Raw genomic sequence first — 13,665 nt, forward strand, 5'->3', positions numbered from 1 at the left:
AAAACAACAACAGCAACAAGAAACCCACAAGCAAAGTCAAAAGACAAGTTGAAAAACCGTTTACAGCTCATCAAAGATAGGGAGGTTTCCTTAATAGGTGAAAAATGTCAACAAATCAATAAAATGACTAACAATTCAGTAGAAAAATGGACAAAGGACAAATTTGGAGATTCTGAGAGATAAATGGCTGTACATGATGAGAAGGTAAGGTGTTTACTTGATTTATAAGAGAAATGAAAATTAAAACTATACCAGATGCCATTTTTTTTTTTTAAAACTATTACATTGATAAAAATCAAAATTTAGCAAGTGGTTAGCCTGAGTGAGGAGATACGTACTCAAATTTTGGATGGGAATGTAAATTATGATAGTCTTTATGGAGGATAATTTTATAGGATCATCAGATTTATAAATGCAGAGACCTATTTGGCCCAACAATTTAACATCCAGATTTTAATCTTATGCAAAACCGAAGTGAAGAATTCCCAAGTTTTATTGAAGCATCGTTTATAGTAGCAAAATGCTGGAAACAAACTAAATGTTCATTATAGAAGGTTGGTCAAATAAAAATTTGCCCATCCAACATGGAGTAGCGTGCAGTTATTAAAAAAGAATAAGGAAAATACTGATATAGGAAGATACAGATATTAAATAGGGGGAAAAAAAACTCCACAAGGTATAGAATAGTGTGTGTTTTTTGCTGCCATTTGAGTAGAAAGGAGAAAATACAGAAATATTTATATGTTGCTTATATATGCATACAACATTTGTGGATGGAGTCACAAGAAAATGGTAACTTTAAATTGCCCTAAGACAAACTGAGGGACAAGGATGCCCTTTACCAGCTTTTCAGTTTTAAGCCACAATAAAAATTACTTGAAATTGGGCTGGGCACGATGCCTCACTCCTGTTATCCCAGTGCTTTACGAGGCTGAAGCAAGAGGACCACTTGAGGTCAGAAGTTTCAAACCAGCCTGAGTAATGTAGTGAGACCCCGTCTCTACAAGAAAATAAAAAAATCAGCTGGGTGTGGTGGTGCCTGCCTATAATCCTAGTTACTTGGGTGACAGAGGTGGAAGGATTGCCTGAACCCAGGAGTCAAGCTGCAGTGAGCTATGATCATTCCCCTGTACTCCAGCCTGGGCAACAGGGCAAGATCATATCTTTGGAGGGGAAAAAAAAAGGAAGAAATTAAAAAGATAAAGAACAGTTTGGAAGTTAACATTAAGTCTGTATCTTCAGTTTATTAATTCAGAAATGGTTTTCTTACTGCAATTTCAAGGCTAGACCTTGTGTAGGAAAATTTTTCTGTATCCTGGAAGCAATTTTTTGCATTTGTGAAGTGTTTTATTGCCTCTCTTTTCCTGTAAATCTTTATTGTCTAAACGACTGCACTGAAGTAGACTGTCATCTTAAAATTGTAGGGATTTACTTGTGGTCGAGTAATCCATTGCCTTTTACAGTTTCATATTTCCGAAGGGTCTTTGGATGACTAGTTTTGACTTGAAAACTATATGAAGACAAAGAATTTAATACCACAAAAAAGTGAAGATCCTTTTTTCTAGTGTGTGTTAAAAACAGCTCTTTTAGGAATTTTTCATTTCCATTTTTTTTTTCTTGTGATATATGTCTTTTCATGAGGGATAAATTATATTTGCACTCACCTCTTATAGAGTATCAAGTAAAAACTAGAACAAAGCAGAATGAACCTTCCTGTACAATGCCTTCCCACAAAAACAAACACTTCTCTCAAAAAATTTCTACCCTGAACATGAAAGTGCTTATCTGCAGCTTGGCATTATTAGTATGAGTCCTAGGGTAGGCAGAAGATCCAGTTACTATCATTCAAAAGGAACTGAAAGTGTGAGCATTCTTTGAAAAAGTACTATTAGCAATGCAGATGCCAAGTTATATCTGATAGACAAGCAAACTGTTAAGCCTGTTTGTGTGATACTTAAGGTGAGAAAATAGTTTTGCCTATTCTTTATGACTTTGAATAGCCGTAGGACTATTTTGTTCTGTTTATCACTGTCTTCACACTAGATTTTTTTTGTTTTGTTTTATTTTGAGATGGAGGCTCACTCTGTTGCCCAGGCTGGAGTGCAGTGGCATGATCTCAGCTCACTGCAGCCTCTGCCTCCTAGGTTCAAGCGATTCTCCTGCCTCAGCCTCCCAAGTAGCTGGGATTACAGGCGCCTGCCACCACACCCGGGTAATTTTTGTATATTTAGTAGAGACGGGGTTTCACCATGTTGGCCAGGCTGGTCTCGAACTCCTGATTTCGGGTGATCTGCCTGCCTCGGCCTCCCAAAGTACTGAGATTATAGGTGTCAGCCACCATGCCCAGCCCATGGGCAGTCATTAGTAAGTACACTCTTGTAGTAGTAGGGTCCCAGAAAGTTTTCCTAACAATTAACATTCTGTGTACCTTGTTTTCTTGCTAGACTTAATTCTAATTTTTTCAAGTACTAATATGTAATATCCACTCATTGTTCTTAGGACTTCAAAAACTGAGTGTATTGGGTATATGGTATCAGGGTCAGCATTCATATGCAACCTGAGAGTTCTTTCTGTGTGTCAAGTCAGGACATGTAGGTGTAGGAAATGCTGATCCAGGTAGGATTGTCTGGCACAGCAGGTACTTAAATGTTTATTGGAAAATGTCGACTTGAATCAAGGGAGATTTATACTGTTATGCACTGGCCATTAAGTCTTCACTGTTGACTTTTGCTCTCTTTGGTTTTTATGCCAGAGATTGCTAACCCTTGGTTTAGAATTGTTACTACAAGCATAAAATCATTCATGGGCCAGGCGAGGTGGCTCATGCATATAGTCCCAGCACTTTGGGAGGCTGAGGATTGCCTGAGACCAGGCTGGGCAACGTGGCAACACCCAGTCTCTACTAAAATAAAAAAATACAGGCTGGGCATGGTGGCTCATGCCCGTAATCCCAGCACTTTGGGAGGCCGAGTCAGGTGGATCACCTGAGGTCAGGAGTTTGAGTCTAGCCTGGCCAACATAGCGAAACCACATCTCCACTAAAAATACAAAAAAAAATTAGCTAGATGTGGTGGCGCACACCTGTAATCCTAGCTACTCAGGAGGCTGAGGCAGGAGAATCACTTGAACCCGGGAGTCGGAGGCTGCAGTGAGCTGAGATCATGCCACTGCACTCCAGCCTGGGCAACAGAGCACGTCTCTGTCTCAAAACGAAACAAAACAAAACAAAGCAGCCAAAACCAAAAATTAGCCAGGTGTGGTGGTGAGTGTCTGTAGTCCCCACTACACGTATTTATAAACACTTACTGTTCCTTATAGTATGTAATAAATATATTTGTAGAATGAATCATTCCAAGGACTTAGTTTTTAAAGAGTATTTTGCAAATTCTCTTTTAAAGTGAAAATCTTCTTCAACATTTTTTTTGCCTTTATGACTATTGAATTTAAGGCAAGGTACATCTATCCTGCACAAGTTCAAAGTAACTAACATTATGCATGTCATGGTTTCATATTAAAGGATGAATAAAAGTACATGCCTCAGTTGTGAGCAGTTGTCTGTAGTTTTATTTTTTTGTAGTCTGTGACATTAGGCCACTTGGCTGTGAAAAACTAACATATAGTATATTACCTCTTTGATCATCAGAGTGATATATTTTTTCCCTGTTGTTCAGCTGTAACTCCATATAGTCACCCGCTTGAATGCCACAAGAAGGTCTCTTTTTCTTTTTAGTAATTGAGGTATTCATGCAGTGTAGAGTGAATAGATCCCTCCATCATAGTGCGTTATATAGTACTTTGTGAATATATGTAATACAATCCATTCAAAACGAATGTAAAATTTACTAGGGCTTTTCATGTGGAAGTAGAATGCAGATATCTTTCTTGATATAACAAATGAATTTGGTTGTAGCTAACATGTATTATACTAGTAAAGGTCCACCTGCTAAACTTTTTCTTTTTTGTTGTGGTATAGAGAGTAGAGTGATACCAATATGTGAGGAAAATGAGAACTGGAATGCAGGCCAAAAGCTGGTCCTTTCCAGATGAATGCAAGACTAGGTAGCATCATATTCATCTGATAGACAAGTGTGGCTGGTGGTGGCTGGTCTTGCATGCTGTCTTATGCACACTGATTCTCCATACATAGCTGTCAGTCATTTGTTGACAAAATCGCCAGAAAACACATCTTTGGTATTTTAGATTAGAAAGAGACAATCCTTTTTGCCTCAATTTTTCTTTGATGTTCTCAAAGGAATTGAGTAGTCTGCTGCCCCTTGGCTTGGCACTCCCATCAACATTCATAATCTTAAGATGCATTTTTATTTATGATCAGGGACTCACCTAGAGTTACACAGCAATTAGTAACAAAATTGACTAGATTCCAAAGATGCCAGAAATTCTCTCTTTCTTTAATAATTTCTTCAGTTTTACAAAATACAGCAGTAAAGTTGTGATGCCTTATGTGTAGAGAGAAACAGTTTGGGCTGGGTACAGTGGCTTATGCCTGTAATGCCAGCACTTTGGGAGGCTGAGGCATGTGGATCACCTGAGGTCAAGAGTTTGAGATAAGCCTGCCAACATGGCAAAACCCCATCTTTACGGAAAATGCAACAACAACAACAACAAAAATGCTGGGTATGGTAGCTCATGCCTGTAGTCCCAGCTACTTGGAAGGCTGAGTCAGGAGGATCGCTTGAACCCAGGAGGTGGAGGTTAGAGTGAGCTGAAACCATGATACTGCACTCCAGCCTGGGCAACAGAGCAAGATTCTGTCTCAAAAAAAAAAAAAAGAAAAGAAAAAAAATTGGTGTTTAGGGTGCATGGGGAAGTAGGTAGGAAATTAGGAAGCTAATTTATAGCAGAAGATTAAGATAAAGGGTGACCACAAAGTCAGGGAACTTTTAAATAACATACTCAACATAATTTTCTTTAACCTCCAGACGTTCCTTTGATTTCAAAGCAATGAATCTTGTTCTTAAACTGAAAATGGTACAATAAATAGTGTCCAAAAAGTCAGGATACACAGGGAAAATTGTGTGTTATTCATTGATCATCTTTCTTGAAAATGTAACTTACATTCTTTTGAAAAATAAGTTTATTGTATGTTTATTGAATTTTCAGACACCTATATTTTGCTTCTATTTAGGATTTCCTTTTTAAGCTTCAGGCATAATGCTAAAATAACTAGGTACAGTCAACAAAGAGACTAGGCAGCTGACAAGCAGCCCCCACCCCAGTGGGTTAAAGATCTAGGCAGCCTGGAGGTGGGAGGGTAATGAAAGGCAGGTGATGGGAGTAGAGGACCATGTGGCTGTCTGGCTTTCTCTTTATTCCAGCAGCTGGCGGTAGCCATAATTGAAATCTTGATCTTATTTTGAATGAACAAAGACCTGGAAAGTTTGATAAATAACAATATTCTGTTAATATTTCTTATTCCAATCTGGTACCTAATGATGTAGAAAAACTTTCTCTTTTCTTTTTTTCTTTTTTTCTTTTTTGAGACAGAGTCTCACTTTGTCACCCAGGCTGGAGTGTAGTGGCACCATCTTAACTCACTGCAACCTCTGCCTCGCGGGTTCAAGCAATTCTCCTCCCTCAGCCTCCCAAGTAGCTGGGACTACAGGCCCACGTCGCCACACCCAGCTAATTTTTGTATTTTTAGTAGAGATGGGGTTTTACCATATTGATCAGGGTTGTCTGAAACTCCTGACCTCAGGTGATCCACCCGCCTTGGCTTCCCAAAGTGCTGGTATTACAGGCATGAGCCACTGTACCCAGCCAGAACTTTTTCTTGTATATGCCAATACCTTTTCGGATTGGTTTAAGTAATACCATTTTTTTTAAATGAAAAACTTTTTCTAACATCAGTAATATTTCTACTGGAAAAAAACTACTTACTTTACTGACACCAAAGAATTCTGCCAGATAAAATGTTGCTTTCTTTGCTAAAACAGAGTATCTCTGATCTTTGCTGGTAATAATTCTGTTGAACTGAATAAAAGTGTTTAGAACAAGCATGGTAGTGAAAAGTGTACATAGCTCTGTCAGTCTGAGGAAAGAAAAAATTCACATAGGCTGAAACAAGCCGCCACTCTCATAAAACCTTGTGAACAGTTGAGTCTGACTGAGTTCATGAGATTACAGGGTTTAGAAAATGTGAAGATGGATAGGCGACCAGTTTGGCTTCAGTGAGGGTATTATTTCTGTTTGCTTAGATGAAACTGAGGTTCTGGTGGGGTGACTTTGATTGTTGATGGAATATTAGAACTTTTGTGTCCCCCAAATTGCTTAAATCCTAGATCTATTGGGCCACATGTAAGTGACCTTTTCATATTCATGTTTTTGCCCTAACAGCTTGTAAAACTCCTGCAGTCCTGGGGTTTGACTAAGTGGTCTGTGCAGCCCCTTCCATCTATAAGGTGCAGTGCAGTGTGTCTTCTCTAATGGCAGAACACCATGGACATGGGCAACACATATACTGGTTAGTGGTGTTTGGTATATTCTGTTCAAGAAGAAAGATATTTTGGAAAGATTTTCATCAAAAGTGGCAAAAGGGAAACATTTTAGTGTTTAAAGGAGTTCTTTTAAGCCAGCATGTACTCCTGGGTTGTCCAGGAAAGGCTTGGCTCACTCTTGAGTTTAACATCACCTTTATAGATAATAATTGAAGCTTAACTATTTCAGGGCAGCATGATAATGAGAAAAATAATGAAAGGCATCAGATTTGACAGGAAGAACACTTAATTTGTTATTAGGCAGACCTGAGTTTAGATTCTGGTTTTGGCCCTTACTACTAAGTAAGGGGCCAGTTATTTAACTCCTGTGGGCCTCACTTGCATTAATTGAGATAATTTGTTGCCAGTATCTTGTCCCCTGCTAAGCATTGTGTCAATGTTAATGCTCTTTTCTCTCTCATTGTTTCACACTACAATGCACATACTCTGTACAGCACATACTGTCTAACATAACCAGGCAGTGTAGTTTACTTGGCTTTTTCATTGAAAATCCATTCAGTTCTTTTGGGAGGCTTCCCTCAGCCCCTGTGCCCCAGGGTGTGTATAATCCTGCTAGCCATGGTGATGATGTCCACTTGCCTGCGTTTTATGGAGCAGCTACTGGCTCTCTGTCTTTTGAATAGAGGCAGACACCCCAGACTGTTGGTGCATGGTCAGATTTGACTCATAGCCAGCTTTGGATGTGGGGTTTTCAGTGGGGTTCTTGTGCAGATTCAGGGGAGAGCCCTCCTGATAGCCACATTTCTTGGGGTGGTGGGTACAGGTAGGCATAAGGAGGGAATGGAAACAGTGGCACTGTTGCCCAGCAATTGGACTATACTAAAGATAGGAAATATTTGAGGCCTAACCTGTGTTTGGCTTTCATATATTACATACTAATTAGGAACACATTTCAATGCCTTGTAGTTGTGAAAAACTCTCTTGCCTACATTCCAAATTGATGTCTCTCTGCCCTGGATATGCCATACATTTAGAGTACTACATCAGGGAAACGCAGACCTCAGAAAGACCTTTGGTTTATCCTCAGTGCATCAGTGGACATTTCTTTTCCTGCTTCTGAGTGATTTGCCTTTGCTTTGTACTTTGTTAGTTTTTTTCTCTCTCTGTTTAAACAAGGATTAATACTTCCTTTAATTGAACTGTGGCTATTTTACGTGGATTGGTGATTGCAAAGCTTTTCGGAGCAGGTGTGGAGCAATGAATAGTCTTTTTAATTTCATTTTTTTGATTTACATTTTTTTTATAACCACTTCTGCAACAAATGGTGAAACTCCATGTCTACTCTCTTTTTCAGTCAATGGTTAATGGTTTTTCCATACTTCCCAGCTGCTTATCATGGGCACAGCTGACAAAACCAGAAGAGCCTTTCTAGTAAGGTGAGCTGAGCTGGCATTTGTGTAGGACAAAGGGCTTTGGTAGAATTAGGGCTTTGACAAAGTGAACAAATGTAAAGGCAGCTGGAAACTTGAGTGTTGCTAATCAGGAATATATTTTAAGATTTTTGAAGTTTCCAAAACGTGTGTACTTAAGAAAAATAACCCAACAACTTGTGGGTTAATAGATTTTCCTGTTTTACAAATCCCTTTGTGTGAGTTTTAAAGATGTTTTTCATACTTTTTAACAGTTTACTGTCTCAGAGAACATTACTAACTCTCATTTTATTTTTGAGGCTCTTTATCCATGTGCTCCTGCCAAATGCCCTGTACCAACTCACTTATTTATGGGCTGGTTCCTTTATCTTTAGTTGTTAAGACTCTTTCCAAGGGAGCCTTTGCCTTTTATTGTATTATTTATGATATTGATAATGAGCACTACATAGAGTTCAAAGGAGCTTGTTCTGATTATTGAGGGTTTATTTCTCTGCTGTAGTTGCTTATGTCAGAAAACAGCTTTTTATAGTAGATTGACCATCTGCTTTTGGGAGAAATCTACACTTTCCTCCAATCAGCAAGTGGGTAATATCAGTAATAAGATGCAGTAAATCAGCTGCCCCAACCAAACAACGTATTTATATAAGTTTGCCTGAAAATGAGAGTTGTGTCCTTTCCATTTTCCCTTCCATATCTCATGCTGATGAAACTTAGGGTTATTTTAATTAACACCCCTGCACTAAACAAAATAATGGGCTATTTCAAATGTAAGAAATAGAGAAAAAGGGCCAGGCGTGGTGACTCAATGCCTTTAATCCCAGCACTTTAGGAGGCTGAGGTGGGTAGATTGCTTGAGCTCAGGAGTTTGAGACTAACCTGGACAATGTGGTGAAACCCCATCTCTACAAAAACTACAAAAAAAGTAGCCAGGTGTGGTGGCGTGCACCTGTGGACCCAGCTACTTGGGAGGTTGAAGTAGAAGGATCACAGACTTGGTGAAACCCTGCCTCTACTAAAAATACAAAAATTAGGTCAGGCACAGTGCTCATGCCTGTAATCCCAGCACCTTGGGAGGCCTAAGTGGGCGGCTAACCTGAGGTCAGGAGTTCGAGACCAGCCTGGGCAACATGGTGAAACCTCGTCTCTATCTATTTAAAAAAAAAAATTAGCTGGGCATGGTGGTGCATCCCTGTAATCCCAGCTACTCAGGAGGGTGAGGCAGGAGAATGGCTTGAATCCAGGAGGCGGAGATTGCAGTGAGCCGAGATCCACTGCACTCCAGCCTGGGTGGCAGAGCAAGACTTCCTCTTAAAAAAAAAAAAAGCACTTTCCTACTACCTAAGTTTTAGAGAAGTGTTATTTGATGCTCCCCCACCCTTTTTTTTTTTTTTTTGAGATGGACTCTTGCTCTATTGCCCAGGCTTGAGTGCAGTGGCATGATCTTGTTTCACTGCAACCTCTGCCTCCTGGGTTCAAGTGATTCTTATGCCTCAGTCTCCTGAGTAGCTGGAATTACAGATGCATACCACAATGCCCAGCTAATTTTTGTATTTTTAGTAAAGATGGGGTTTCATCATGTTGGCCAGGCTAGTCTCAAACTCCTGGCCTCATGTGATCCACCCACCTCAGCCTCCCTAAATGCTGGGATTATAGGCATGAGACACCACGCCTGGCCAACTGCTGCTTTTTAAATCAACTGTGTGCTTTGTAATAGGCTATATTCTAGAACTGTAAGACAGAACACTTAACACATTGAACACTACAAATGTATTTAAAATTAGTTTGAATTAGTGGTCTGTCAAAGCTACCCTTTGAAAAACAAAACAAATAAAAACTTACAAAACCATCTCTTCTTTCTCCTTTTCCTCTTTGAAAGATAGAAGTTTGAACATTTCACATTTCAAAATCTTGCTTGATCTAACTTCTTAAAAAACCTTGAAAATAGTCATTACTGTTACATCAAGTGCCACACACTGTTATAAAGACTTTACATGGGTTCATTTATTTAAAACTTCCAATGACCCTGTGAGATAGATAAGGAAACCAAGACACAGATATTAAGTAATTTGGCTTTGGTCACACAACTAGTAAATGGCAGAGCTAGTATTTACTCACACAGTGGCTTAAAAATACCTATACTCTTAATTACTTTGCTGTGTAGTGACTGCGAGCTTTGAGTTTTCTTGGGTCAGAATTGTGGCTTTGCTCATTTTGCTGCAAGGAAACCTTAAAATGGAAATTCATTTTCTTTATGTAGAAGTAGGAACAATTAAGAAATTTGACAATTTGATGAAATTGTTGAATTTTGAACTTAGTTCGTTAGTCATCATAAGGATTTTGCCTTTAATGTGGCAAAGGATTGCCAACTTGGCAAAACCCTGCTTCTGCTAAAAATACAAAAATTAGGCTGGGCACAGTGGCTCATGCCTGTAATCCCAGCATCTTGGGAGTGGTTCAACGTGGTTTTTGTATATTCTAGATCAGTGTTTCTTTATTCTTTATAACTTAAAGATCTGTAAAATCATTTTGGCGTACTGGGACACATACCTGCAAACTCATTCAGGGAGAAGAAGTGAGAGAAGAGATGCAAAATGCTGAAAGTCAATACATATCAGTGGAATCTTGGATGGTTCTTTCACCTTTGAGGGCACTCCGGGGCTTCCTCTCACCTAGTTGGGGCTTGTCTTTTTAGGAAGATGCTCCCTCACCAGAGACTTGTTTTAATGGTGCCACACTTGTATCCTCAAGTAGAATCATACTGTTCTTTTCTTGAAGCTTTAAGAATCCTGCAGCTTGCCCTGGTGACGTGGCTCACACCTGTAATCCTAGCACTTTAGGAGGCTGAGGCGGGCGGATCATGAGGTCAGGAGTTCAAGACCAGCCTGGCCAACAAAGTGAAACCCCCATCTCTACTAAAAATACAAAAAATTAGCTGGGTATGGTGGCAGGCACCGGCAATCCTAGCTAGTCGGGTGGCTGAGGCAGAGAATTGCTTGAACCCAGGAGGCGGAGGTTGCAGTGAGCTGAGATCACGCTGTTACACACCGGTCCAGGCGACAGTGAGAGACTCTGTCTCAAAAAAGCAAAAAAAAAAAAAAAAAAAAAAAAAAAACCCGCAGCTTAATGGGAAAGCGGAAAAGTCTTCAGTGATTGAAGGTCTAAATGCATTTGGAAACTTACGTGGACTAAAAAAATCTCAAGTCTCAGAATACAGTTTTGACAGATTTATTATCTATTCCATGTCTGTTTTCTCTGTCTTTGTGTTGGTTTTCTATGCAACGGTCAGTGTTGTTAGTAGAGGTTATAGTAGGCCACAGATGTATCTTGATGAGGACATACCGGGCAGAGAATAGTTTCTTAGCCACGTGCGATATATGCATGAGCCTTGATGTACAAAAGGGTGCATGTAGTTTTTGATCTGGGAATGAAAAAAGCAGGTTCTCTGACCAATCTAGGGAATTTCTGTAATGAGAATGTGTCATTATTGACATTTCCTGAGGGTATCTGCAGCAAGAGACGGAATAGAATTCTTCTTTCTTCCATTTGCTATAGCGCTCCCTTTCTTCATCTTCATCCATATCTCCTTTCCTTTTCTCTGTCAGCCTGCCTGCCTATCTGCCTGCCAGCCAGTCTGCCTGTCTACCTATACGTCCATCCTTTGCAGAAGTATTCGTGGGCAGCTAGTCTGCTGTAATGACATTGTGACTTTTCAGAGTAATCTACCATATTTGTTTTTAAAAGTTCCTTTTTTTCTGTGCTATTAATTTTGACTCAGAAGGTTGCTGTAATTAACCCATATGTTTTAATCCTCTTGTGCCTTTTAAAAGAAGAAAGTTACTCTGGAATTCTGAAATAATGTAACTAGCATTGTACTCAAATCATAATTTTTAAAGATTAGATACCTTCAGATACCTTATTCCCCCAATATTAAATTTGAAACTATAATAAAGAAATATTTTTAGTGTTTTCCAAAATACTTTTTAAGTGAAAACGTAAGTTCTTATTTGCTAGTACTGTCACTTCCCTGCTTCTCCTTGAATTTGCCTCTTGCTCTGGAGAGCCCACAAAAGATAAAACTTTAGTGAATGAATATTGTCAGAATGCTGTCTCAAAAATGGTATTTTCTTTTTTTTTTTTTTTAGTGGAAAATAACTTTTATTGAGACCCTACGAGCTGCAAAATCTGTTCCTGGCATTAAACTCCTTCCTTTGCAATTTGGTCTTTCTTGAGTGGTCCCATAAGTGCTTTCTTCTCCTCCATGGTCTTGAAGTGGCCATGGCCAAATTTGGAGGTGGTGTCAATGAACTTAAGGTTAGTCTTCTCCAGAGCCTGCCATTTGGTCTGCACCAGCGACTTGCTTCTTGGTTCCCACCACACAGCCTTTCAGCATGACAAAATCATTGGACAAAGCCACCCAGATGCTTTTGTTAGACAGGTCGTAGTCAGTGGAGGCATTGTTCTTGATCAGTTTGCCGTCCTTGATAAAGTAGCCCTGGTCAGCCTTATAGATCTTCTTGTTGATCTCAGTGTGGTGATGGTACCCTTTCTGGCCAGCACGTGCCACAGAGAAGGTCACAGGCAGGATGCCATTCCCTGATACAGGCCACCTTGGGCAGGCTTTGGTGGGTCTTGCAGGGCAGCTTCTGGTGTGCCAGTGACTGTTGACCCCTTTGTGTAGCCTTTGCCCTAGGTTAATTTGATGACTTCAAGCATCTCGTCCTGCCCAAACACTTGGTTCATAGGTACCTGCTGCTCCAGCCTTTCGCGGGCCCAGTCCAGCTTCTCAGCCACGGTGCTTCTGTTCACCTGGATCTCCATCAGGTAGGCCTTCTTGTGGCTCAGAGGAAGCAGGCACATCTAGGTGTGGGCAGTGACGCGGATGACTTGGCAATTGTTCATGCTACTGAAGTCCTTCTTCAGCTGCTTCTTGCCATCCTCATCCTGCCATTTCTTACAGTACTTGGTGAAGGCCTCCTTCTTAGATTTATGCCAGTTCTTATAGAAATGCTTCTTGCACTTGTCACTGATGTGCTTAGCAAAGACGATCTTGAAGGTCTGGAGGTCTCAAGGGGTTTCCATGTAGCCCACAATGCCCAAAACCACCATGGGTGGTGTCTCCACAGTGCTCACAGCCTCTACCACGTCCTTCTTCCTCACCTTGGATCGTGGCCTGTCGACTTCTCACATGATGTGGGTCATAACCAGCCTTGTATCCCAGGAAGGATATGAGGTGGGCTGGCCTGGAAGGGTCATCCTTAGAGAAGTTCTTCACCTACCCACGATGCCTGCTGCTGAGCTTCCGAGGCAGGAAGCTGAGATACCCATGTGGGAGCGGAGAACTTTCTGTGAGACATCATGCTGTCACATCTTACCGGTAGAGCAAAAAATAATATTTTCAAAACTTCTAGAGCCAGGGCTTCTGTTTGCCATCCAGTGGGCTTTTATAGGTCTACCTTCATTTTGTGTATATTTTCCTTCAAGATTGTATTTCCCTCATTGATTGACATGCATTTGGGTTTTGACATTGCAAATTTGATGAAGTACTTCTTCCAGATAGAACTAAGAAACTATGAAATTGTTAGAGTGATTGGAGTGGTATGTGTGAGATATCTTTATGTATAGATACTCTAGGTTTCAACATTGTGTTTTCTAATAGTGTTGATCAGTTCACAATGATGAGTCTGTAGCTTTCTGCTGGTTTCTTTCTTATTGGAGAAAGATGGAGAGCAACACATGTGAGCAACACATGGTAGTTACACCCAAACTGGCTACGGACATGC

General features: G+C 40.2%; 1 protein-coding gene and 1 pseudogene across 1 annotated transcript in view; one reads left to right on the top strand and one right to left on the bottom strand.

Annotated features, from left to right (window-relative positions):
* ZSWIM6 (zinc finger SWIM-type containing 6) overlaps positions 1–13,665 on the top strand; it is a 217,752-nt gene that overhangs the window by 45,252 nt on the left and 158,835 nt on the right. The window lies entirely within an intron of this gene.
* Positions 12,080–13,239, bottom strand: LOC105723981 (large ribosomal subunit protein uL3-like; annotated as a pseudogene).

The sequence above is a fragment of the Aotus nancymaae genome, unplaced genomic scaffold (assembly GCF_030222135.1).
Source record: "Aotus nancymaae isolate 86718 unplaced genomic scaffold, 86718_ANA_hifiasm-v0.15.2.pri h1tg000014l, whole genome shotgun sequence".
NCBI lineage: Eukaryota > Metazoa > Chordata > Mammalia > Primates > Aotidae > Aotus > Aotus nancymaae.